The 22,168-nt window shown below is 52.9% G+C and overlaps 1 protein-coding gene across 3 annotated transcripts in view; it reads left to right on the top strand.

Moving 5' to 3' along the window:
• The first annotated feature begins 321 nt into the window (after positions 1–321).
• SMOX (spermine oxidase) overlaps positions 322–22,168 on the top strand; it is a 38,596-nt gene continuing 16,749 nt past the window's right edge. For all 3 annotated transcript variants that reach the window (XM_063101758.1, XM_063101767.1, XM_063101749.1), the window contains exon 1: positions 322–456. The gene's annotated coding sequence lies outside the window, so the exon portion shown is untranslated. The remainder of the gene's footprint in view (positions 457–22,168) is intronic.

Below are 22,168 nucleotides of genomic sequence, written 5' to 3'. Positions count from 1 at the left end.
CTCTGCTTTATGCCCAGCCCTGGGCGGGCAGCGCTGGCCTGGCTCCTTTTCTTTTGGGGATGGGCGGATAAGTTGGCACCCAGCTTGAGGGAGGAGGGGTGGGCCCAGGTGGCAGCGCGGATCCCCGGGTTCCGAGGCAGGGACAACGCAGTCCTCGGCTTCAGCCGCCTCTAGCTTCCCGGCCGGGGCGGGGCGGGGCGGGCCCGGGGCGGAGCTCGGCGCGTCCCCGCCCGGAGGCGGAGCGGGGGGCCGGGCCGGAGCGGACCGGGCGGGGTGGGCCGGGGACGCGAGGCGGAGCGGGGCCCCACACAGGCCGCGGCGGCTGGCTCGGGCCCCTACGGTCCCGGCGGCGGCTGGAGGAGGAAGCCAGGCGGCTGGCGGAGGAGGGGAGGCGGAGCAGGCCGAGGCCGGAGCGCCGCTCGCCGAAGACTCACTTCCCCGGCTCAGCAGGGAAAGGTACCGCGCGCCCGCTCTCCGGCCCCGGCCCCGGTCCCCAGCCCTCGTCCGGGCGGATGCAGGGGCTGCGGCCAGCGCGGGAGGGTGAGGGGCCCGGAGCGGCCCCCGAGGGCTCGGCTGGCCCGGGGCTCCGGCGGCCAGCGCGGCAGGGCTGGGGTGCGCGGCGTTCCGGGAGGTTCGCGGGGAGCGGTGGGCGCCGCGCCCCCTGGTTCCCGTGGGGGGAAGCGGTGGTGTGGCCCGGGGTGGCGGCGGTCTCGGGGCGGGGGCGGCGTGGGTAGGGGCCAGGCGCCGGGGGTGGAGGGCAGGCGGGACCCTGCGGGCTGCGTGCGGGAGGGGAGCGCCCGGGGCGCCCGGCAGGCGCGCTTCGTGGGCGCAGACAAAGCCGGGGGCGGACGCCCAACGGAGACTCGGGCGTCCCGGAGGGTGGGCGCTGGGGAAAGAAGAGAAGGCTCCGGGCGACGGTCGGGACACGGGGAGAGGCTGGGCCATCCTCGCTCTGGGCTCCGAGCGTCCGGGTGGTCTCCATGGAGGCCCCGGGCAGGGTGGGGAGCCGCTCTCTGCGCAGGGCCAACTAGAGGCTCACGGGCTGTCCTGGGCTTGGCTTGGCGGGAGCCAGGCTCGGGAAGGGGTAGGGGTGCTGGAATGCTCACTTTGGGGGAGGGGCTGAGGGAAGCTACTGCTCTGGGGGGGTGGGGTGGGGGCGGGGGCTCCTGTAGAGCAGGTGGGGGGGCCCGCGGACCTGCTCGGAGTTTGCACCCTGAGGGGGAACGGCCCGATGAGATCAGCGCGGTGTCCGGCACGTATGGTGAGATGTGCCCACAGGTTGTTTGCAGAACCTGCTGGCGGTGGCACAACACGTACCAGTCCGTGGGGGCAAGTTGGCTGTGCCTGGAGCAAGCAGCAGGTGCCCGGGGGTCACCGAGAGTGGGCATGAATGGAGGGACGGGCAGGCATGCATCTGAAAGTGTGTGCGGTGAAGGCCCCCGCATGTGTATTCTGCCGCCTCTGCCCCCTCTCCTCTTGTTAGGGGGCAAGAAGCATCCCGATTCCTGCCACAGGTCCCTGCCTCCACTTGGGCTCCAAAGTCCGCTCTGTGTCCCCCATTCTTCAGTTACCTCCCTTCTCTGCAGTGTTAGGAACGGCTTCTTTCCTCCTGGATCGTTCATGACAGTGGAAGAATATGCCCTCCGCAGCCCATTTTATAGACCCTTTTTTGCCTTGATTCCTCATTCCCCTCCAGCTACAGACCCACTTCTTTTCACAGCAAAACTTCTCCGGAGAGCTCTCTATACCGCTCCTTTAGGGCACATCCCTTCAGTCCTTCAGCCCACTGGACCTGGCTCGGGTCCCACCCCTGCATTGAAATTGCCCCAGTCGAGGTGTTCGGTGATTTCCACGTCCCCACAAGAAGGTCTTCTTCCAGCTCTTTTGGTCTTCTTGAGCCCTCTATCCTAGAACCCACGTCCTCCCTTGGCTTCCCCTGGCTTTCTTCTTCCCTTCCTGGCTGCCCCTTCCTTAGTCTGCTTTTTGGACAATTCCTTCACTCAGTTCTAAGTGTTGGAGGTCCCCAGCACTCTGTCCTCTGCTCCTTCCTCTCCCCTTCTTTTCTTTCCCCTCTAAATACATTCCCTCCTTCCCCCCTTCATTTTCTTATGATTTTAAAAACCAAGCATTAATTTGTAAACACGCACGTCTTAAACGTACATCATTTTCATTCTCACGATTCTGTTTATTTATTTATTTTGATTTTGCTGTTCTTTATTGACATGGAGCTTGGGCACCACCGTGGAAGATGAGGGTAGGTCCACAGTGTCTCTAGCTCATACTTTTCTTGGGTCCTCCTTCAGTCCGACGGTTCATTCTCATGATTTTAAAGAGCTGACTTTTTCTCCAGCCCCAGCCTCTGTCCAACCACCAATCTGATGTCCTGGCTGATGAAAAATTTAACGTGTATTAAACAGAACCCTGACTGCACTCCCCAGGCCTTCCCATCTCAGTAAAGGGCCTATAATCCACTCACCCTTTAAGACAGGAAACCAGGTGGTATCAACTCCCCCCTCTCCCTTCCTCCCCACAACCAGTCCAAGAGCAAGTCCCTTTGGTTCTTTCTACAAACTCTATCTCAGGCCTGTTCTTCAAGCTTTGACTCCACTGTTACTGCCCCGGGCTATTGCCCAGGCTACTTGTTTGATGCCAAGCCACCTTGTAGGTCTTGTCTGAATGCAGTAGTAGTGGCTACCTCTCTCCCCATGTCTGCACTTGCCCTCCTCTCATCCATTTTAACAGAGCAGCAAGAACAATCTAGAAAATTTTGATTAGATCATCTCATTCCTCTAAAACCCTTGATAGCTCCCTATTGCACTTGAATAAAATCTCAACGCTTTCCCTGGCCTACCAGACCCTCCATGATCTGGCTACTGCTGACTGCCCTAGCCTAGTCTTGACCACTGTCCTCTTTGCATTCTTCCTATTAGATGTGCCTTAATCACTCGTGCCCCTTGAGCATGCTAACCTTTTTTCTCTGCCCCAGTGCCTTTGCTTGTGCTATCTTCTGTGTGTGGAATGTTTATCCAGTGCTCTTTCCTGGGCTGGCTCTGCTCCTTCTTATTTTTTAGGTCTCAAATATACCTTCCTCAAATGCATTCCCAGTCTTGGTAGAGGCCTCTCCTCCCCATAATTCATCATAGCACCTAGCTTACTTTCTTTATTATATTTGTCACAGTCCATAACCGTTTGTTACAGTTGTCTGTTGACTTGACTTTGTCTAGGTTCTCAGGGGCTGGAACCTTGACCAAATGCCCATTGCTGTGTCTGGAGCATCTAGCACGGTGCCTGGCACATAGCTGATGCTTAGGAAATCTTTAGGCAGGGGAAGATTGGGGTGGGGCTGGGCAGAAAGAGGGGGGTATTGCAGTCAGCACAGGAGCCTCCTTTAAACCTCAAGTCACCCTGAGTATTATTATTTTCATTCCACAAAAGCAATTGTGCAAACTGCTGCAAGAATCTGAGGGAACCAGTGGGATGTGAAAAAGGGAAGTAGAGAAGGTATGAGTGGCTGGAGGGCAGGCCTGTACCCCAAGCGCTGGGCAGCCCAGGGTATGTGGACTTGTGTGGGTCACTTTGGGTTGGGGACAAGTGATTTACTTTACTTGCTTCCTTTCATGGAAATCCAGGCTGGGTCAGCAGAGGGTGTGTGTGTGTTGCACGTGGGGGGATTCTCTAAATCAGGAGATAGGGGAAGCCTGGGCAGCCAGGGATTTATTTGCCCCCACTCTTGGGTAACTGCTGGGTGCCCAGCCCTGGCGGGAGGGAACTGGGGAGGAAAAAGCAGCTGGGGCTGGGGTCTCCTTATAAACCCTTGTCTTTCTACCCACAGCTCTCCTGTTTGCACAGAGGAGCCAGTTGAGTGTTGAATCGTGTGGTTGGTACTCACAATGGAGGGCCAAGAGCCAGGGGACCTCAGATCTGGGAGGGAGGGGCACTGGGCCCTGGACAGGGGGACCAGAATGGACTGAGGTAACACCATGAGGTGAGCCCCAGAACTAGGGGCTGGTGGTCTGGCTCTGGGGTCGGGCTGGCATGCCTAGGAAAGGCCTGTGAGGATTGAAGTCAAGCAACTTGGCTCCATAATCCATGCTCTAAACCAGTCCATTCTGCTACTTCTTCATGCCCCTTAGATACGTGCCTGCTGAGGGCTTCTTAACAAGCAAGTGGTTTTTCCTGCCTCCCAGAGATGCCTGGCCTTGGGGGCTGGGGAGGGAGGAAAGAAGTCACATCCTCTAGGGTAGAAGGGGTCCCTGCTCAGAGTGGGTGGCCGAGTTTTTCGCTTTATGCCCCACTTTTTCCTCCAGGAGGGGCTCTGGACCCAGGCCAAGTAGTTGGGCATCGTGCACACTGTGATTTCAGGGTGCTGTGGAGGTCTGTTGATTCTTGTACAAAAACAGCTCCCTGCTTGAGATGCCACTGTTAGAATGTCACCCATCTTGGCTTAGTATTACCCTCATTATTTGCCTCTTAAAATCCCAGCCTTCCTGTGAGAGGACAGGGAGGTCAGGTAGGGGCTCTGCAGATAAGCTGGCCTGTTTTGGATTCCATCTAGAATGTTGTGAGGTAGGGTTTCAGGCTTGGCCTTGGGAAACCTGGATGGGGGTCTGAGTTGGGCTGGGTCTAATGTGGGAGCGGAGCTGGGGGAACAGAGAAATGGAAACTGGAATCGGCTTAACCTACTTCACTGTTGGCTCTGTCCTGACCTCTTTTCGTCTGTCTGTAAAACGGGATTGGACTTTTTCTTTGCTCCCCAGAGATTGTGGAAGCCAGGGGAACTCCGTGAGGTTACATGCTTGAGTGTCTCCTGTTAGCAGACCCAGTGTAAAGCAGTAAGGACTTCCCATGGATGCCAGTCCCCAGGAACTGGGCCAGAGAGGATGGAGCAGGGAGGAGGGTGTGGCAGCTCTGCCCTGTGAGGATTTCCTGTTTGGACATGAGGCTGCCTGTGGGCAGGTGATCTGGCCTCCCAGGGACCTGGCTGGCTGGCCAAGGAAGGGTTTGCTGGCCACACAGGGATGAGCTCTGTTGGTTCCAAATTCTGAACCCCAGAGTTTAGGGGATCTGCCCATTTATCTCGGCAGATCCTGCTAGCACCCCTGTATTAGTTCATTTCTGTTGTTTATCACAGAATACCTGAAACTGGGTATTTATAAGAAAAGGAAATTTATTCCTTACAGTTTTGGAGGCTGGGAAGTCCACAGTCCAGGGAGTGTATTTGGTGAGGGCCTTCTTCTGGGTGGGAACTCTCTGCAGAGTTCTTTGACGACCAGGATATCACATGGCGAGAACGGCCTGAGCAAGAGCTCTCTTGTGTGCCCATTATAAAGCAACCAGTCTATGCCCATGATAATTCATTACTCCATGAATAGATCAGTCCATTCATGAGGGCACAGTCCTCACAATTCAATCACTTCTCAAAGGCCCTACCTTTCAAATATCGTAATCAGATTTCCCACCCTCTTAACACTTTTACAACGGGGATCAAGTTTCCCACATATGAACTTTTGGGGCACACATTTGACCTATAGTACCCCCCAAGGAAGAGAGGGAGGCAGGGTCAATGGGCATTCTCTTCTGCATTTGGGGAAACTGAGGCACTGAGAAAGCACATTGCTGTTGGAAGCCCACCAGGCTCTGTGGTTGTCAGGAGGCGCTCCCTTCTCTGGCGGGGAAACATGGAGAAGGCCTGTCCACAGTGCCCGACTCCTTGTCTGCTGAATTGAAGTGAAGGCTGTGGCAGAGCCTGAAGGGGCAGGTTAGAGTGGAAAGTGGACTTCCCGATAAGTAGATGCTGGGCCTTGTTAGCTGTGGTTGGCACCTGGCGTCTCCTTTGCTCCAGCCTGGTGCTCAGAGCTGTTGGGAACACAGGACACGGTCCCCACTCTCCAGGAAATGACAGTGAGTTGAAGCCTGTCAGGTGTCATATAATGAGAAACAGTTTGGACCAACTTCTTGGAGGAAGTGGTGCTTTGAGAGGGTCCTGAAGTCCTGGGCAGCTTTGGCTGACAAAGAAGGGGATGGCATTCCCAAGGTGGAGGGGGAACCCAGGCCTGGAGAAGTAGGTTGAAGCCTGGTTGGGAAGGGTCTTGACTGCCAAGCTGCTGAGTCTGGACTTGATTCACTAGGCCCTGGGGAGCTATTGAAGGTTATAGGCCATGTGCAATGACTTGGTTAGAGCAGTGGTCTATATAAAAGTGCTTCTCAAACTCTAACACACCCAGATCACCTGGGCAGCTTGTTTGATTCAGCAGATGTGGGGTGAGGAGGCCTGAGACTCTGCATTTCTAATAAGCTCCTGAGCAGCGCTTGTTACTGGTCCATGGTCCATGCTCTGTATAGCAAGGATTTAGATCAAGGTCTCGAGGGATGGGTGCAGTTCAGGTGGGACCTGGAACAGGTAAGGGGAACCATCTCAGCTCCTGTGGACTGTGTTAGGGGAGGTGTAGGGAGCTGCCTGCCTGTGTGGGGGTGGGGGGTGTTCAGGTGAGGCTGGGGCAGGGCAGAGAGGAGTGTGTAGAGGATGTGGGATGTAGCAGGCCACTCTGCTGGGAGGTGGGCCTGGGTGAAGGGCCTCTGGGGCCTTGGGTCTCAGGCTGGGAACACAGGCCTGACTCCCAGGGCCCCTGACTGTGAGAAGCTCAGTGACATGCAGATGTCATGCAGAATGCCTTATCTCTACCCACAGCTGAGCTCAGTGCTGCGGGTAGCCAATCTGGGGTGAGCACCCTTCCTCCAGCCAGGGTGGGGTCAAAGATTGGGGAAACAGCTGACTCCAGCCCTCTAGCTCCAGCTGTGACATCTTCTCTTAAATGCCCTCAGTCTCCCCAACTGTGGGGCTATCACCCCAGTGTGTGCAGTGTCTTTCACCCTGGCCTGTGTGAGTCCTTGTTGCTGCCGTGGATGGTTGCGTGAGCTGCTGTCGGGGTCTTATCCCACTCTGGTCACCTCCCTGGTATACCTGGAAGTTGGGGGGGCCTGGATGTATCTTTCTGCTCTGCCCCTGGTTGGGCCACTACAGGCAAGTGTCTGTTCCCCTTTGAGGCCTCAGTTTCCTCGTCTGTAAACTGAGGGGTTCAGTCCTCTCCTGGGGGGTAGGGGAGGGCATCACAGGGTTTGTTGGGTGGGGCGCTTCCTAGGTTGGCAGCTTAACACATTTTAGTTGTGGTTTAATGCTAAAACTTGCATACTAATGATGAAGTAGAATGAGCAATTTGCATGGAAAAACTGTCCAGCTTGCTTTGGGGGGGTCTCCCAAGGCCACTTGCTCTCCAGGCTGTGCAAGGGCTGGGGTGGTATCTGAGGGCACTGGTCAGTTGAGGTCACCTCAGATGCTGGTGGTGGTGGGGGGCAGCAGTCACCTCACCCAAAGGAGGGTGGGCAGGGCAGACCCTGAGGGCAAGGGGTCTGCTGCCTGGTCAGTGTGAGAGGGGCTGGCAGGGCAGGGGTTGACTTGCTCTCAGGCTGGGCTCCCCAGACAGCCCACACATCTCTTCAAAGAAAGGCAAGCCCAAGCCAATCACACCCCTCCCTGCCCCTATACCAGGCTGTCCTGAGAGGGTGGGAGGGGACAGCATTTCTCAAAGACTGTTTTGTGTAACCCTCAGTGTTCAGGGGACAAACAAGGATAGAAACTGATAAATTCACCCCATCACCTTTTGGGAGATTCCCAATGCATTTAAGAGAATTAAAGGCTCTGATAAGTTCTGTAAAAAAGAAACCATTTAGTGTTTCCCAAACTGATTTGACTGTGGAAATCTTTTTTTGAAGACTTCCTAACAATATCACACTCATCAGGAAAATACCCATTTGGCAGAGCTGCTGTGGAAGGATGCTCTTTCATCATGCGGTCAGGAATAGTGGGTCCAGGAAGGTCAGGGCGGAAAGGAAGTTGGCGGGACAGCTTCCTGGGAGAAGTGGGATTGTTGGGATGGGTACATTTGGACAGTGAGTGGAAGAAAAAGGCACTGCAGAGGGAGGGACGGCCTGGATGGCACCTGGGCCCAGAGCCAGCCCTGGGTTCCTGTGGCAACAGCTCTGCTTCGCTTAATGAGAGATGAAAGGACCTGGAAGGACCTGTCTGATGCCCAGGACCCAACAGCAGCTGGGCACAGGTCTTCCAGGTCCTAGGAGGGCCTCCTGCCCTACACCTCCCTGCCATCTCCTTGCACTGCAAGTTCTCCCCCAGCCTTTCATCTCAGAGGTTAACAGGGCGGGGTTTTGATCTCTGGGCAGAATGAGAGCTTGGGTCTGGGAGTCACAGGATCCTGGTGGGTGCTAGAAGGAGGCAGGTGGACTGAGGTCAGGGACCTCTGCCTTCACTCATTTCACCATGGGGAGCCATTGAGGGTTTTTGAGCAGGGCAGTGATGTGATGAGATCTGTGCTTTAGTGAGAAATGTGGCAGGGTATGCAGTGATGATGGGTTGGGGTTGTGTGCCCAGCTCAAAGCATGGGGAGGGGTCAAGTTGCTTAATGACCCTATCCTCAGATTCTTAGAGTTCTGAGTCATTTCCCCACAACATTAGAAATCTCACCTTGTCGCCTTCCTGGAAGGGGTGGCACAAGTGCTGGAGGTAGGGGAAGGAGGAGTTCCAGGGTGCACCTTCTTCTTCCCCCTTCCCTGTGGCTGGTGGGACAGTCAGTGAGGCTGCCCTGCCTTGCCCCTGCCACACGTCATTTCCTCTGCCTGTGGTCTGAGGATTCTTTGTTCAGCAGCTCAGGTGGGGGAGATGGGGTGTGGCCTTTCAAACAGCAGTCCAGAGGAGGAGCTGTAATGGTGCAGCGTCAGGTGCCCACAGGCTGATGGGGGTGACATGGCCCTCAGGGCAGCCGCTGGTAGAGGGTGCTCAGTGGGTTTTCTTATCCAGCCCTGGCTTTATTCCTTGTCTTCCTTTGCCCCTTTTTTCTCTCTTCCTCAAACATGCAGGAGCCCAGGCTCTCTCTAAACTGGGGCTGGGAAGATAGAGGATGAAGGGAAGGATTTGGGTTCAGGCAGAGCAGGTGCAACACCCCTGCCCACCCCCTTCCCTCACCCCCAGTTCAGATTCCCTACTTGCTGCCTGGGGGAGGGTATTAAGGAAGGTGGGATTTAAGACCAGGGGAAAAAGCACTTGGAAATGAGTTGTAATTTATTAGAAAACAGAACAAAGAACCTAGCCACCCCCTGCCAACTCTGTGGCAGGCCCTGAGAGGCATATAGTTCCTATCTCCCCCCCCGACAGCTCCATGAGGCCTGAGCTATGGCCCCATTTCACAGATGGAGACACTGACAGTGCCAACCAATGGCATGATGGATCTCAAACCCAAGTTCTGGGATATCTGGTCTGATTCCCTCTCCTCACCCCATGGACCCCTCAGTCTGGCCTGAAACCTTCATCTGTGTCTCCCCACCTATAACAAGACTCCCTGAGCCAACCCAGCTCAGCTGCCCATACTCCTAGTTCTGGGGACAGGGGCGGTACTCTTGGCAAAAAACTAGACCCTGCATCAGCTAAATTTTAGGATGACTCAAGCAGGAGATACCCAGGACCACCAATGGGCAAGCATTCTTAGGAAAGATTTTGAAATGAAGCCATTAAATGTTAAAAACACAGGGCCCTCCTTTTTTTAATTTTGGAAAATTAATTTAAAAATCAAACACAATGCAAATCTTTGTGAGTTAATCTGAAAAGTTTTAGAGTTTAAAAAGTAATTCACAGAAAGACAATGAACTTGACTCCTTTGTTGGATTTAAAAGAGTCAAGGCCTGAGGCTTAGTGTCTTAATAAGTTTTAGACTGCATTATGTCAGATGGCAGGTTGTGGAACCTCTCTGAACCTCAGCTTCCTCCTCTGGGCATGGGAGTATTGACGTGAGGATTAATTGAAATATTCCATGTGAAGTGCCTAGCACTGTATTCTGTACCTCAGCCCTGTTCAGTGAAAAATAGTGATAACAATGATAGAATTCTAAGAACAGACCTTTCTTGATTTTAAAAGCTCATGAGTTATTAAGTCTCTCTTTGAACTCAACAAAAGGGCTTGAAGAATATGTGTATTGTCCAAACTCAGTGTCTTAACTGTAGGTGTTTTATGGATCAAATCATGGGCCCAGGGCCCACATGTGCATATTGAAATGGACACCATTGGCTTTTCAGACCTGGTTTCAGCTCTTGCTTGGGTGGGGGGTTGTGCATCAGGGTTGAACTTTATGCAGAGCCCTTTATTGGTTGGTCCTGTGCACTGTTAGGAGAGCACAGTAAAAACACCCTGAAGTCACCAGGAGGGGAAAATTTCAGGCCAGTGAAGGAAGAGGTGACTGTCTAAAGAGAATTGCGAGTTAGTTGTTCTTTGAATTTCCTTCTGTGCTGGCAAAAGCAATTAGACCATGTCCCTGGCCCTATTTATGGAGGAGGAAACCGAGGGCAAAGGACTGTGGCCTGGCTAGTGTAGTTCCTGGCAAGCCTAAGCCAGTCCCATGGGGCAGGGAGACTCAGGTGGCCTGAAGCCCACCCCGCTAAGTACCCAGGCTAGGAGGCAGGTGGCTTCCTGGTGGCAGCCCCAGGTTTTGGCAGTGCAGCTGGGGTGAGCCTTGAGATGACTACTGCCAGCCCTGAGAGCATGGCACAGCGTGTGCATCAGTGTGTGGGAGATGGGAGACAGGAGGAGTGCCAGGCTGAGGGCAGTGCTCGGGAAGAGCTGACTGCTCAGAGTTGCCAAGCCCTGCTCTGTCCCCGCTGCTCAGTCTGGGTGGCCTCCATCACGTCTGCACTCTCCTCTGAGCCTCTTTCCTCATCTGTACAATGGGCAGCAGGATGTGTTTGTGAGCCGTGAATGATACAATGAATGGAAGGTGCCCAGTGCAGGGCCTGGCACAGGAAGGGCAAAATAGAGGTTTGTTATGGGGTTTGTTTGGTGGCTGGGTTTTTGGGGGGCGTTTTACTTTTTTCATATTGTGATCACGCATGGCACATTCACTCTGTGATGAGCTGTGTTGTGTGGGGACGATGGGAGAGGTAGTTTTGCCCAAAAAGGGTTTACAGTGGAGGAGGACCCCCCCGCCCCAACAAATGCTACCTGAACCCAGCCAACCTCAGACTGCCCTGCCATTGGGGCTGTGGTATCTCTTTATGGGCAGTCAGTACAAGTCCTAGGCTGGTGGAGTGGGGACCCCATGGCTAGAGACAGAGGTTGAGCTTTCAGGCGACCCCCCCGACCCCCCTCCCCCGGGGCTGGAGCTGAAGTACAGTCAGGCTTTGTGCAGAGTCACGAGGGGCCTCCGAGGGAGAACTGTGCCCGGCCGAGCTGCTCTCACAAGCCTCAGTTCTTGTAAGTGGTTTTGAAAGAGTCCGTGGAAAGTGCTGACTGGGCTGTCCTCCTTCACCCCAGAACTGTGAGGCTGCGGCTCCTGGCAGGGAGAGGGGAGCCCCACCGGGAAGCCACCCCCTCGTCTGCCAGCTCATACCTCCCAGGCAGCAAGTGGCAGAATGGGTGGATCTCGTGCGAGGTGGCGCTGGGACAGTGACACATGTCAGGGCCGTGCCTGCAGGTGATGCCTGAGGAAGTGGGGCTGTGTTTGTGGTTGTGCTCGGCCTGCGATAGGAGGTGGCCTGGAGAAACTTTCCCAACTCCAGATAGCTCTGAGGAGAGAACTGGGCTCAGGCATCAGGCCATCTGGGCCCACCTCCCACCTGCAGGTCCTGCACCAAGGGACAAGGTACTTCAAAAAGTTCGTGGAAAAATAGAATTGAAAGATAATATGAAATTTTTCGTGAACTTTTTGAAGTACTCTTGTTTTTGGCCTCAATTTTTCATCTTTCTGATGCCACAGGCTTGTTTGTGAAGGGCAAAAGCGATGACCAGTGGACAGTAGTCTGGGTTCGTCCCAGTGGTGTCATGACTTGTCACCCAAGTCATTCTGGACCCGCCCTTGCCCTCACCCCCACATCCTGCCATTCAGCAGGTCCCCAGGAGGTTGACACAGCACTGTCACTTCCTCTGCTCCAGTGTCACCTCAGCAGTGGCCTCACCTGACCTCCCTACATAGAGCAACTCCCTACTTCCCACCCCACTTGGCTTTTCTTTGTGGTGCTTGTCACCTGGACCTGTCAGAGCCTTGAGGGGGAAGCTTCTGGCCATTGTTGTCTCCTCAGTGCCTGGGACAGTGTCTGGCACAGAGTAGCACTCACTAAACCTTTTCGAATGAATGAAAAATCTCTCCTTGCTACCTTTCCCCCTGGTTAGGCTTCATTTTCTCTCGAACCCTGTCTGTGCTGATCTTGTCTCCTCAGCCCTAGCAACACCACAGATGCAGCTCACACATCGCCTCCCCCCACGTGCCCACCCAGACTCTGCACCCACCATGGCCCGCAGCGCCTGTGCCGTCTGTTGGGTGACTGTGAGGCCCACCTGCCCGCCCCCTGCCTTTTTCTCGGGACGCCGCCAGCGTGCCCCTTGCGGGCGGGGTCCCACCTGTGTGGGTGACGCGCGGGGAAGCTCCGGGCGCGCCCTCCACGCCCGCCGGGCGCTCGGGTGGGGCTGGGGATGCGTCCTCCCCACCTGGCGCTGGGACGCGGCCTCCCGCCTCCTGGGGCGGGGCTGCGGCTACCGAGCAAGGTCAGGTGAGTGCGGCGGCTGGGGGCTGGGGCTTCCGGGCCTAGCCAGGTGAGGAGGGAAAAGGGACAGCGTCGCTTTCACGTGTTGAGAGTTGATCTTGTACGCCGCGCCTCTGAGCCTTTGCCTGGGCGATTCCTCCTGCCTGGAGCTCACTTCTCTCTCCTGGAAATCATCTTTGACTCCTCTCCCAGCCCCCATTAGGTGCCTCTTCCCATCCTCTCCCGAATTCACCATCACAGCCCTTATCTCTGCTGGTGCACCTTTGAGTTAACTGGCTGAGATCCGCAGGGCAGGGCCCTGTGTCTTTAATCCACTGCTGTGTCCTCCCTAGGGGCTAATGTGGTGCCAGGCAGGGCTGCAGCTTGGGGGAGACAAAACATACAAATACAGTCTCTCTGAGGGAGTTGGGCAGCTGGGGGCCCGGGAGAGAGCAGTGCAGGTGTGATGGTAATCCCCATTTTACAGATGAGGAAACAGTCTTTCCAAGGTCACTCAGAGCTAGAGGAAACAGTCTTTCAAGGTCACTCTTCCCTGCCCCTGGGTCCTCTCCTCTAAGGGAGCAGTCCCCATGCAGAGGTTGGATGGAGAGGGCCTTGGAGATGCAGAGAGAAAGGGGAGGAGGACGTGGATGTGTGTGGCATTGTGACTGGGGTAGGTGAGGACACCTGTTTGGCTCAGGTACATTATAGGCATGGAGTGCAGAGGGCTTAGGGAGCCAGGTAGCAGTAACATGGAGGGAGACTCCCAGCCTAAGCCCAGACTGGGGGACCTTGGGCACTGCCTGGCCTTGCTGCGCTGTCTGCCTCCTCCTCTTCTGCACTGGCACACCCTGAGTGCCTCTGGCCTGGCCTGGAGCCTGCACTTGGAGCCTGCTCTAGAGCAGTGGGTCTCAGCCTTGGCTATATATTAGCATCATGTGGGGCCCTAAAAAATTATTCATGCATGGGTCCCATCACAAAAGGTCTGATTTAAGTGACCTGGTATGGGTATAGGTCATTAAAAAAAAAATCTCCATGTGTGTCTAATGCACTGGTTGGGAAGCAGTTCCTGTCTCCTGGGCCTTGTAAGCTGTAGGCATGGGCCAAGCCCCTTGTCCACTCTACCGGAGCCCTGCATTTCAGAAAAGAGGGAACTGAGGCCTGACGGAGATTGGGGGGGGGGGTGTTACCTGGGGACCTCCACTTTGGGGGTCTCTTAGGAGACAGAGTTGCTGACTCTTAGTTATCTATTGCCAGTTGACAAGTTACCCCAAAATTAAGTAGCTTAAAGCAGCAGTAAACATTTATCAACCTCAGTTTTTGTGGGTCAGTAATTTGAGAGCAGTTCAGCTGGGTGGTTCTGGCTCAGGGTCTTTCTGAGATTGCAGTCATGATTTCAGCTGGGCTGCACTCACCTGAAGGCTGGGCTGGGGCCGGAGGATTTACTACCAGGGTGGCTCACTCACGTGTTTGGCAAGATCCTCTAGCTCTTGGTAGGAGGGTTCAGTGCCTTGCCTTGTGGGCTTCTCCATAGGGTTGCTTCAATGTCCCCACGACACGGTGACTGGCTTCTCCCAGAGTCAGTGGTCCAAGGGAGCAAGGTAGAAGCCACGATGTCTTTTATAATCTAGTCTCGGAAGTCACATGCCATCATTTCTACAATATCCTAATAGCTGCAAAGGTCAGCTTGGGAGGGGACTACACTAGGGTATGAGTACTAGGAGGCAAAGATCATTGAGGGTTATCTTGGAGGCTGACCACACAGGTTGTCCTGTCATTGCACCTGCAGCCTCACAATCCTTGCGTGGAAGGTCCAAGTGCCCCCAGTGAGTGAGACAGTAGGATGCCCCTTCTCTCCTACTCCCTTGTTCCTCCCCTATCATCAGACCTCAGTAGTATCTATGTGGGGCAGGGTTACTGTCTCTGAGGCCCGGCAGTCCTGCTCTGGAGTCATCATGCAGGAGGGTCTGTGACATCTCTACTGGCTGGACTTCCCCTGTCCTTACCCACGTCTGGTCACCTGGCCCAATCTTCCCTGTGGTGATTCCCACTAGTGTGCAGACTGGGCCTGTGGCAAAATATGAGAACCATTGCTGCTATATGCCTAGCTCTGGGCTAAGCACTCTGCATGGCATTATCACACTGAACCCTGTGAGGCAGGTACTCTTTATCCCTATTTTACTGATGAGGAAACTGAGGCCTAGGTCACTCATCTAATAAGCGGTGGAGAGTCAAACCACCGGTATTTAAAACCAATGATCAGGCCCCAGGACCAGTGTGAAAACCATGGTTCTATAAGGTATCTGCAGAGGATTTGACTACTTATTAAGTTGGGTCATCAGGTAAACCATAAGGAAGTGTGCTTTTGTGATTGGTGTGTGGGAGGGGGAGGGGAGAAGAGATTGAGAGAGAGAGAGAGGGAGAGAGAGATGTGTCTTCGTGGGGTTCCTTGAGGGCCACGGTGACTTGGGTGCCTCAGAACAGGGCCAGTACCTTGAGGCCGGTTTCCACGGTCTGGGTTTCAGTCCTATCAGGAGACCTCCTTTTCAGGTGAGTGAGCAGTTGTGAGCATCACGTGAGCATCATCTCCTGTTGGCCCTCCACTGCCTGTGGCCTGACCTGCTGTCACCAAGAACAGTCTTGCACCAGTGTAGTCACCAGGGCAGTGACCACCTAGCTGTGTCGTCTCTCTTATGCCTTTGTGATCATGACTTCCCAAAGGGTGATTCAGAGTTGGGGTGTCAGGTCCTGCTCAGAGGGAGGGAATCCAGGCCATGGAGTCTCATCCTGAGAACTGCTAAAGGGATCTGCAGTAGACTTAGCTAGGGACACAGGAGGCTGGCAAATAGAGCCTCGGGTCAGGGCTGTCCTCACTCAGTGTGGGGGTGATTGTCCCCATTTTACAGATGGGGAGGCTCAAGTGCTCATAGACTCTCCCAAGGCCACACTGGTTAGTGGCAGAGGCTGCTGTCTCGGTGATTTCTCTTCTCAGGAGCATCCAGGAGTGGCATAGTCATCCCATTAGACCCCTGACTGCTGAAGGGCATGGGGCTTGCCTGCCTCTGGAAGATCTGGGATCTGAGGGGAAGGATGTGGATCCTGCTTGTAGAGAGGCGACTACCTACCTGGGCAGCTGGGACATTTGCACGCAGACACACGCAAAGATGGGAAACCAGGGCATGGGGTGTGAGGGGCCTGGGGCTGGAGAAGGAGGCTGGGCTGGAGGGCTGCCCAGAGCTTGAAAATCTCATAGGACATGTTCAGAGCGATTGTGAATAGCATCTGATTGGACGTATTGTCAGAGTGTGAGCCACTCGCTAATTTGTGCCAAAGGTGGGGTCTACAGGGTGGGGTTTGGGGTAGACCTGTGGGGTCTGGGTCTCAGGGGAGGAATTACAGTCTCAGGCTCGGTTCTGGCTGACATAGTCATCAAGGCCCCCAGCTGAGCTTTATGCCCACTAGAAAGACCCTACCCTACCTTCTTCTGGCCTTTCTAGGCTTTCTCTCCCTCTTCCACTCCCAACTAGGCTCCTAGTTGGGTAGTCACCTGGGCTTGTCCCTGCAGGGAACTATGCCTCCCAGGCATAAGGGTCCTGGAACAGTTATACTGGGCTGTCTGCAGGTCTATCCTGCCTTGCAGAGCCTCAAGGGAAATAGGGACCTCTCTCCCCATGCCTCCCCCTCCTGCCCACCAGTGCCTGTGGGAGTGGGGTCTTTGGCCTTGTTCCCCAACTCCTTGAGTCAAGGGCTGCCTCTCTTTAGGCAGCACAGGCTTGCCAAGGGCCCCTGGCTCCCCTCTTCTGAAATAGGCTTACAAAGCCTTTTAAAGCCGTGCTTTTAGGGACTTTACACTTTTAGGGAAGAGATGTGGGTAACAAAGACATTGTGCTTGGAGAGAAGTCTGGGTGCCAGGCAGGAAGATGGAGCCCTTCCCTATTGTCAGCCAATGAGGGCCAGAGAACCTAGCTGGGGGGTGGGGGGTGGGGTGACGCTGCGGAATGAGGCAACTGCTATGCCTTTTCCCTTTCATGAGCTTGGAATTGGCTAATGGCCACCATCTCTGATGTCTCCTCCCCATCAACACTGGGTAGGATGGTCAGGCTGAGACAGAATTGGGTTGTGGGTCCATCAGACACAGGTTATAGGGTGTTTGGCTAATGTCAGGGTCAAGGTCCAGTCTGATATTAGGGTTGGGGCAGAGGCTGGGTTCCGAGCTCAGATCAGGATTGGGGTTCTTCTACAAGCAAAACAGAGCTCTGGGCTGTAGGAGAGGTGACTCCGACCTCTCTATTATTCTCTGATGTGTCCCTTGCAGATAGCCACACCTTTTACCTGTGCTATCTCATTCAATCCTCCCAGCACTCCTACCGGGTCCCACCTATTCCCATTCTACAGATGAGGACTAAAGGAGGCCCTTAAGCATCAGGTGGGACTTAGACAAGTGTGCCTAAGAAGCAGGGGACAGATGCGGTGTCCTTAGGGTGAGTTCAGAAGTGTTGGCCATATGGGGCCTGGAGAATGGAAGACAGTGGTCTACGGTCACCTGGCAAGGGAGAGACTGAGCTGGGGCCTGAACCCAGGCCGCCATGCTCCCAGGCCAATGTTCTCTTCCCTCTCCTATTGTCTCCTGGGCTCTCAGGCTGCCCCTGCTCTGTTCCCCATGCTTATACCCTTTTGCTCCCCTCCTTGGCTGGCCTGGCCTGGCTTAGCAATCCTGCCTCTTTTACTTCCTCGCTGGTCTGGGTGAGGAGGCTGGGGAGGGTCTGGCTGGGGAAGTCAGGGCCCAGCCCCTCCCTGGGGTTGAGGGGTGGGAGGAGTCTCGTTGGCAGACACAGAGCCCCTTTGTCTGTGCTGCCTTGCAAAGCAGCTGGTCTGGGATTTCTGGACGTTTTTTACTTTTGAAGAATAATTGCATTGTCTGGGGGGCCTTGAGAATCCAAATCCTTCCCCAGACCTGCCAAGCAGTCCAAAGATGTTCCCCTGGACCAGGGCTGCCTCTCTTTAGCCCTTCCCCTCCTGTTAGAAGCCTGAGGGAGAGAGGGGGAGGGTTCCTCTAGGGAAACTGAGGTGGGGCTGCTGCCCTCAGGCACCAACAGTAAGTATCCCTGGGTGAAGAGGCTGAAAGTCCCCAAGGTTGGTTGGGGAGAGTGCAGGTGAGCTGTCCCATTACACTTCTCACTGTGTAGTGAAGATGAAAAAAGGATTACTGAAAGCAGCATGAAAGCAATGAGAAGCCTGAAGGGACCGCACCTCAGTAACTCCTCTGTTAGAAGGAGAAACTGGGGACAGCCCTGATTCAAAGTTAGTTTCTGTTTTTTATTGTAAAGACAAGAGTGTTTCACAAGAAATATCAGTTGATTCAATCATTACAAAAGGACACATAGACATAGGCAGTGTGACAAAAGTTGTCTATGGCTAAGTATAGCTTAACAATGGAAACTAGTAACATCAGTCAAATTAACAACATGACATTCCAAAGTACAATTTGTGAAAAGCTAAGTTGGTCAAACTGTGATCATTATCTAAAATATAACCTCTCCTTAAGTGATATAAATCTAAATATAATTATCTCTAAAGTTTCCACCAACAGACAGCTTGCCCCTAGCAAACATTTTTTCACATCTTTCCCTTCAGCAATTCTTAAAATCTCTTAACAGGTTTGGTATGACAACCATCTGTTAGCTCTAAAATCATTAAAGTGTACAATCCCATACCTAAGCAGTGATTAGAGTTGATTAGATGGGCTGTTCCCACGCTATCTGTAGACCATCGTCTCCTAAACCAAGAACTTTTGCCCTATACATGTATTTACCTAAAAACCCTATTCTAAAATCAAATGAGAATCAAGATTTCTAACCCTCTACATTTCTCCCCATTTAATTATTTAAAAAAATCAGAAGAGATCAAACAGTTGGAGCCAGTGATGGAAGCAAGGATGTTCTAATGAAGAAGAGTCAGCATTACTTCATCTTGACAAGTCCGTTGGAACATGGAACATAATAGTTTAATCACTATAAGAAAACACAAGATACACAAGACACTAATTCCAACAATAATCCAAATTCTTATGTTTAAACTGGAAAACCAATGGGTAGGATTAAGCCAATGGGCCAAATCATTTAAATGATTAATAGTAATCTTTTGAGCTTCTTTTTGAAGCTGTGTCATTTGTTGTTGAAGTTTAATTATTAAGTTTGGAATATCTCCGTGTAAATCAGAATGCAAAGCTCCATGTAATAGTCTTCGTACATCCTTCCAGGCCTGGAGGAATTGAAATTTAGTTTGAGATAGAAGCTAAGAGGTCATATTTCGAAAAGAGCCATTCTTTGTGCTGTTTGGATAGAATCAGAACAGTCAGTGCTGTAGCAGTTGTAGCTGTAGAGGCCATAAGAATGTCCAAGAATCTCTTCGGGTGCACTCTCTAGAGCAGAGGTGACTTGCTCCAGGGCAGAATTCCCCATCCATTGTTGTGTGAGGTTAACAGGTAACCAAGCTTCCGCTCTCTCTTTTAGTATTAACACATGAGAAATATTAAGATTAGCGATATTAAAGTGTAGAGGAGATGACAAATACATATGGATCATAATTAGTCAATAGTAACATTAGCTATCCAACATAATTTATTTTCTGTAAAATTATTTAAATGGCAAGAGACCCAATTAAGGTCCAGACTGTTTCCAATAGCAATCCAGGAGTGAGAACAAACAGGAATATTGGGTTTAGGATGATTGTTTCTCCATTTAGAATTTCCACCAACTCCTGCAGTTTGAATAAATATTTGATGTTTCACAGCTATAATACGATTAAAAGCTATAAAAATATGATTTATATACCATTGTGGTTGAAAAGAAATGCAAAAGTTGTTAGCAGTAAAATTAGTACTACAATTGATTCTGCAATTGATACTGTAAGCAATATCATTAGATGAAAGAGGAGGCTCTGAATCACCCCAAGAAAGCAGTTCAAAAATAGAGGACTCAAAACATGGGTCCAATAAATATAATTACTTACAGAAGGCTGAATAAAAAGGAAAAGCCCGTATATTATGAACAGGCATGTTACCTTTGGAATTTATAGTTATGTGATTCTGGAGTTCTGGAATTGGATTTATTTTCACATGGTGCCACATGATAGGGGCAATGGCCTTCGCTGGTATCCAAAGTGGGCCTGTAGGAGAAAGAACAGAAGACCCTCTTCCCCAAATTAACAATTTAATAGGTTCCAACTATTGTCCCATCAGTAGGTGGCAGTATAAAACCAAGGTTTTAGGTCTTTCCTCAGTGGTAATAAAATGTCATTCTAGGGCTGTTAAATTTTGAGAATTGCAGTTTTAAAAATTTAGAGTAAACAAGGCCTCAAAGACCTGTCCATGAGGGGCCAGACCTTTCTCCATAATGTCCTGCTGCCGAAGGCACCCAGAGCCCTGGACAGGTCTTACATGAGCAAATGGGACTTGAAGGAGGGAGAGCACTGCAGGTTGGAAGAGTGGGCCCAGTGTGGGGGCTTCAGATGCTGGAGTCCTGGACCCCAAAGGGGAGGGGGTGTGAAGTGAGCCAGTAAGCTCACTGTCTCCAGGCCTTACTCTTCTTCTTTGGGAAATGGGTTAGTCATTCATCCTGGGTGACCCTGAGAAAAGGACAGGGCAGTGGGCAGAGGGGCCAGAGATGGGTAGACTTTTTTTGTCTCTTGGGAGGTATGTCTTTGTCTCTTGGGAGAGGCTGGCCCCTTGTGCTGTCATTTTTGTTGCAGTAGCTACTATTGGGAATGGAAGTGATCTGCTGATTATTGGGTGAGGCTACGGGGACTCGAGTGTTGAGGAGGAAGGGGTGCCACACACCCAGCTGGGCTATTGACCCTCCTGTGGTTCGCTCACAGGGCTTGGCCAGGCTCAGCCTGGGGAGCGGCTCACTGATCTGGCCTGTGACCTGGCCCTGCTCAGTGACTGTGGGGCTACAACTTCATTCCTGAGATAACAGGCACCAGGATTTCCTGCGATCAGATGCCCACGCTTTGGGGGCAGACTGGGAGATGGCTGCAGTGCAGAACCAGTGCGAGGGACTCACATTTCAAGGGTGACCATTGCTTCAGGAAATAGTAGTGGAACAGGCGTTGCTGGTGGTTCAAGCAACACAGCCATGCAGTCACACAGCTGGGCAACCACAGCTCCCTGCACAAGGGCATGCATATGTTAAGAGAACCCATACATCTCTGATGTATGAGGGAGGGTGTCCCCTACAGGCCTTTAGGCAGGCTGGGCTGGGGAGGCCCAAGACTTCGGTGCAGTTGGGGGTCTGTGTGTTTGTTGGGGGTGATGTTGTGAGTGAGAACCAAAACCAGAAAGGTCAGCTGGGTCCAGAGTGTAAGGGTTGACATGCTGAGGCCTTCCCCATGCCTGGTACAGAGTAGGTGCTCAATGATTGCTGATTTTATTCCCTGATCAGTGGGAAGCCTGGCCACACTTGTCTTTGAGAGGGTGGGGCTTGGGATTGAGACCAGGCACAGGTGAGAGTCAGACAGAGGAGGCTGGAGGGCTCCTGGGGAAGTTGTGGGTAGAGGTGACAGTGATTCGGGCAGTGCAGCTGACATGGCTTGACCTGATAGATAAGGAGGGTCTTCTACCAACGATGCCTCCAGCATTGAGCCTTGGGACTGCTCAGTGCTCCAGTGGTTTTAACCCAATGGTCTAAGCACAAGATGTGCAGTGCCCCCAGGTTAGTTCTGGGCATTTCCAGGAGGGACTCAGCAAGGTCAGATATTGGGGACCAGGGCTAAAACATGTCTCAAGTATCTGACCATGAGGAGGCACTTGTTGGAGGGCAAATTTCTGAGGGTGACAAAACGAAACTGTTGAGGGGAGGGGTGGTGAGGAATGGCAGTCAACACAAAGCTTGGCTACTAGTGCCCACTCTGGTCACCCGGCCTCCGAGTCAGCCATCCATCTTTGGTGACCCTGTCATAAGACAGGGTTTTTCTTCCCTCTTTTTGTCTCTCCTCTGCCTGCTGCCTTTCTCTTTCAGTTAGGCTTCTTGGGCAGGTTCAGTCAGGGTGGCATTGGCCCTGGGCAGAGGGGGAGGCAGTGGGGCATGTTGAAGGGGGAGGGGCACTCATGCCCAGGATGGCCTGATTTCTTGCAGCTCCCAGGCGTGGCCTGCTTGGGGACATAGGACTGTGACTCGTGGGCCCTGGCACAGGAGCTGGGCAAGAGGCCCCAGGCTCCCGCCCCCATTTTGCCATGGAAGCAGGAGCAAGTGTCTGTGGCCCTGCACTGCCCTCCTCCCCTGCCTCCTCCTCCTCTTCCCTGCCTGGCTGAGCCAGCACTTTTTCTTCTCTCCTTTATCTGCTTGAAAAGTACACGGTGTTCTGTTTCTCCTGTGCATACAGACCAAGGAGCAGATGTATTTCTTTACTTCTTTCCTGAAGGCGAGAGAAGGACAGGCAGGCACTGAAGATCACTAAGTGATTCTTCTTCCCCAATAAGGCAGTTTTTCATAAATTAAAAAAAGAAAAAGAAAAACAAAAACAAAAGGGAAAGGAAGAGATGACACAACCAACAGAAAACCAGTTGAGCATTTAGCACATAGCAGGTGTTTCTGGA

The sequence above is a fragment of the Cynocephalus volans genome, chromosome 1 (assembly GCF_027409185.1).
Source record: "Cynocephalus volans isolate mCynVol1 chromosome 1, mCynVol1.pri, whole genome shotgun sequence".
Taxonomy (NCBI): domain Eukaryota; kingdom Metazoa; phylum Chordata; class Mammalia; order Dermoptera; family Cynocephalidae; genus Cynocephalus; species Cynocephalus volans.
Note: the sequence above shows the minus strand (reverse complement) of the source record. Positions and strands in the feature narration are given on the sequence as shown.